Source organism: Phyllobates terribilis, unplaced genomic scaffold (genome assembly GCF_046119375.1).
Source record: "Phyllobates terribilis strain yellow unplaced genomic scaffold, ASM4611937v1 Scaffold_453__1_contigs__length_1468511, whole genome shotgun sequence".
NCBI lineage: Eukaryota > Metazoa > Chordata > Amphibia > Anura > Dendrobatidae > Phyllobates > Phyllobates terribilis.
In genome coordinates this window covers 975,617-980,892 of record NW_027363213.1, presented here as the reverse complement: position 1 = coordinate 980,892, position 5,276 = coordinate 975,617, and positions in this window count along the sequence as shown.

Sequence of the window (5,276 nt, the reverse complement as noted above, 5' to 3'; positions counted from 1 at the left end):
AACGTATACAGTGTGTGCGTGGTGCATACGGCATATACAGTGTGTGTGTAGTGCATACGGCATATGCAGTGTGTGTGTGGTGCGTACGGCGTATACAGTGTGTGCGTGGTGCGTACAACGTATACAGTGTGTACGTGGTGCATATGGCGTATACAGTGTGTGTGTAGTGCATACGGCGTATACAGTGTGTGTGTAGTGCATACGGCATATACAGTGTGTGTGCGTGGTGTGTACAGCGTATACAGTGTGTGGTGCATACGGCATATACAGTGTGTGTGTGGTGCGTACGGCATATACAGTGTGTGTGTGTGTGTGGTACGTATACAGTGTGGTGCGTATAGAGTGTGTGTTTGGTGCGTACGGCGTATACAGTGTGTGTTTGGTGCGTACAGCGTGTGTGCGTGGTGCGTACGGCGTATACAGTGTGTGTGGTGCGTACGGCGTGAACAGTGTGTGTGTGGTGCGTACGGCGTATACAGTGTGTTTGCGTGGTGCATACGGCATATACAGTGTGTGTGTGTGTGGTACGTATACAGTGTGGTGCGTATACAGTGTGTGTGGTGCGTACGGCGTATACAGTGTGTGTGGTGCGTACGGCGTATAGAGTGTGTGCGTGGTGCATACGGCATATACAGTGTGTGTGTGGTACGTATACAGTGTGGTGCGTATACAGTGTGTGGTGCGTACGGAGTATACAGTGTGTGTGTGTGGTACGTATGCAGTGTGGTGCGTATAGAGTGTGTGTGGTGCGTATACAGTGTGTGTGTGGTGCGTACGGCGTATACAGCGTGTGTGCGTGGTGCATACGGCATATACAGTGTGTGTGTGGTGCATACAACGTATACAGTGTGTGTGGTGCATACGGCGTATACAGTGTGTGTGTAGTGCATACGGCATATACAGTGTGTCTGTGGTGTTTACGGCGTATACAGTGTGTCTGTGTTGCGTACGGTGTATACAGTGTGTGGTGCATACGGCGTATACAGTGTGTGTGTGTGTGTGGTACATACGGCATATACAGTGTGTGAGTAGTGCATACGGCATATACAGTGTGCGCGTGGTGCACCTGTGTGTAGCAGAAATGCTCACTGGCTATGAGCGCCGACCGCTAGGCGGCGTTCATAGCATCCTGGCAATGACAACCGCAGGGGTCTCCTGCAGACCCCAGGTTGTCATGCCAACCCATTGGCGATTCACGGTCATGTGACCTGGTTTTCGCTCCCATTCCTGAGAAAAAATACTGACCAAAAACTGATAGTGGGGCCATAGCCTTAATTTGAGGGTATTCGCATCCTAATTGAAGGGTTTAGGAATTACAGCTCTTTAATATGGAGCAGTATCTTTTTCATGGGACCAAAGTAATAGGACAATTATCTCAAAAGCTCTTTCATTGACTGCATGGGCTCTTCCCTCATTAATCCATCATCAATTAAGCAGGTAAAAGGTCTGGAGCTGATTCCAGGTGTGGCATTTGTATTTGGAAACTGTTGCTGTGAACCCATAACGCGGAAAAGAGCTCGCAATGGAGGTGAAACAGACCATCATTATATTATATTAATATTAAAGTGTAAGAAATGCACAGTGGCATAAAGTAACCTCACCAGTCAAAAGGGAAAAACACACCCGACGCACGTTTTGCACCTGGCTTCGTCATGGGGAGATGGTGGACTGAACAGCCAGGCTATTTACATGTAGGACCCAATCAAAAAAGTTGTAACGCATGTGGATTCCTGCACATACAAAATGAATGGAACATCATCCAAGAAGCGGTAGTGACTTCAGACACTATCTTCAGATGGTCCGCCCACTGAAAACTAGGTGCCTGTGCGCATGATTGATGGTGCTGTTTTCATGTGATGCGACCAACACGTGAGAGGAAGCAGTCATCTCACCGGTGACGCGCCAATACTGGAGGTGCTGACGGATTCGGCACATAAAAAAAATCACATGATAATGAATAATGTGGTGGCAGAATGGGAAGTGATGTACGATCACATCATTATAGTCACGGTCATGTGGCTGAGCAGAGAAGATCACATGGACAGCAGTCACATGATCAGTTTTTCACAATACAGATGGACAATGATCCAAAACATAGTGCGACAGCAACCCTGGAGTTTTTTACTGTAAAGTAGTGAAATATTCTGCAATGGCCGCGTCAGTCACGAGATCTCAACCCCATCGAGCTGCATTTCACAGGCTGAAGACAAAATATAAGGGAGAAAGACCCACAAACAACCAACAACTGAAGTCACTGCAGGAAAGGCGGCAAAGCCTCACAAAGGAGGAAACCCGGCGTTTGGTGACGTCAATGGCTTCCAGACTTCAGGCCGTCATTTCTGCAACGGATTCTCTACAAAGTATTAATGAGCATTTTATTTATGGTAAAGTTAATTTCTCCAATTACTTTTCAGCCCCTGAAATGAGGAGGCTTCGTAGAAAAATGGTTGTAATTCCTAAACGTTTCACAGATTTTTGTTTAATCCTTTTAATTAAACCTGAAAGTCTCCACTTCAATTACATCTCAGTTGTTTCATTTTAAATGCAGATTAGCGGCCTGCAGAGCTGAAATCACGAAGATTCACTGTCCAAATATTTCTGGACCGAACTGAATTCATATATTTACACTATATGGACAAATATTGCATCTCTTACCCCCAAAACAAAACCCAAAATGTTCTCCTGCCCCTTTTCCTAACTCCCAATCCCCAAATAGACAAGGACATTCAGAGTTTCCAATCCTCCCTCTTTGGCCTCGGCCCCACTATCAGTGTTTGGTCAGTAATCGGTCAGTATTTTTTCTCAGGAGTGGGAGCCAAAACCAGGTGAGGAACAATCAGAGAAAAGGTATAATAGAAATAAGTCACCAATTCTACATTTATCACCCACTCCTGAGAACAAATACTGACCAAATACTGATAGTGGGGCCGTGACCTTTTGTAGACAAAGCATCTTCAGCCTCGGCTCTTTACCTCCTACAGACGAAATGGTGGGAAAACGAAACACTTTTTATTAATCCGTTATATTTTATTACAGTTTTTATTACAGGGAAATTACAATAAAATGTCCCCAATCCCTTTTCCCTTCTCCCAATCCATAATGCTGGGGTAAGATTATCTCTACAGAGACCCATGTACAGGAATATTAGGGCTCCAGCGACATCACATCTATTATACAGAGAATAGCGCTATCTCCATAGCTCTGTACACAAGGACATAGAGATCAGACAAGGTCCTCATATTCAGGCAGCTTCTATTTTACTCCAACCCTCTTTATAAGAACAAGATCAGAGTCTCATTATACCGAGCAGAGAAGCTCCAGGGACAAAGACCCCGTCTGGTCCTAACACGCTGGGGGTCCGGAGTATCCAGCCACGGAGCCCGGATTCTCTCATTTGTGGCCCCAGCGTTTCTTGTAGAATAAATCCCTTTCTCATCCAGTCCTGTAGTAATGACTTTGTTATCAGGTTTTGTAGGAGGGTTTGTCTGACTCCATCTTATGTTATCAATATCTGTGCGAGAAACAAGAGACGTCCGAGCGCAGTTTTACCGAGTGTCCAGTGTCAGTTCTTCTACAGTCTGATAAAGAGCCGCGGTGTCTGCGACCGAACCTGGGGGTATACAGCTGTATACAGCGTACACACATGGCACTGTACACACACGGCTCCGCTCCGTACACACGCGGCTCAGCTCCGTACACCTCGTACACGCGCGGCTCTGCTCCGTACTCCTCGTACACGCGCGGCTCCGCTCCGTACGCCTCGTACACGCGCGGCTCCGCTCCGTACGCCTCGTACACGCGCGGCTCCGCTCCGTACGCCTCGTACACGCGCGGCTCCGCTCCGTACGCCTCGTACACGCGCGGCTCCGCTCCGTACGCCTCGTACACGCGCGGCTCCGCTCCGTACGCCTCGTACACGCGCGGCTCCGCTCGCCTCGTACGCCTCGTACACGCGCGGCTCCGCTCCGTACGCCTCGTACACGCGCGGCTCCGCTCCGTACGCCTCGTACACGCGCGGCTCCGCTCCGTACGCCTCGTACACGCGCGGCTCCGCTCCGTACGCCTCGTACACGCGCGGCTCCGCTCCGTACGCCTCGTACACGCGCGGCTCCGCTCGCCTCGTACACGCGCGGCTCCGCTCTGTACACCTCGTACACGCGCGGCTCCGCTCCGTACACCTCGTACACACGCGGCTCCGCTCCGTACGCCTCGTACACGCGCGGCTCCGCTCCGTACGCCTCGTACACGCGCGGCTCCGCTCCGTACGCCTCGTACACGCGCGGCTCCGCTCCGTACGCCTCGTACACGCGCGGCTCCGCTCCGTACGCCTCGTACACGCGCGGCTCCGCTCCGTAGGCCTCGTACACGCGCGGCTCCGCTCCGTAGGCCTCGTACACGCGCGGCTCCGCTCCGTACGCCTCGTACACGCGCGGCTCCGCTCCGTACGCCTCGTACACGCGCGGCTCCGCTCCGTACGCCTCGTACACGCGCGGCTCCGCTCCGTACGCCTCGTACACGCGCGGCTCCGCTCCGTACGCCTCGTACACTCGCGGCTCCGCTCCGTACACCTCGTACACCCGCGGCTCCGCTCCGTACACCTCGTACACCCGCGGCTCCGCTCCGTACACCTCGTACACACGCGGCTCCGCTCCGTACACCTCGTACACACGCGGCTCCGCTCCGTACACCTCGTACACACGCGGCTCCGCTCCGTACACCTCGTACACACGCGGCTCCGCTCCATACACCTCGTACACACACGGCTCCGCTCCATACACCTCGTACACACGCGGCTCCGCTCCGTACACCTCGTACACACGCGGCTCCGCTCCGTACGCCTCGTACACGCGCGGCTCCGCTCCGTAGGCCTCGTACACGCGCGGCTCCGCTCCGTAGGCCTCGTACACGCGCGGCTCCGCTCCGTACGCCTCGTACACGCGCGGCTCCGCTCCGTACGCCTCGTACACGCGCGGCTCCGCTCCGTACGCCTCGTACACGCGCGGCTCCGCTCCGTACGCCTCGTACACGCGCGGCTCCGCTCCGTACGCCTCGTACACTCGCGGCTCCGCTCCGTACACCTCGTACACCCGCGGCTCCGCTCCGTACACCTCGTACACACGCGGCTCCGCTCCGTACACCTCGTACACACGCGGCTCTGCTACATCCACACTGTAAACCCCTCCTGACCCCACACATAAACTTCAGCTCATCCAGCACCATGACAACCAGCACAGCAGAGTCCTGCATCCACTGAGGCCCCTGATCATGTGACCCCT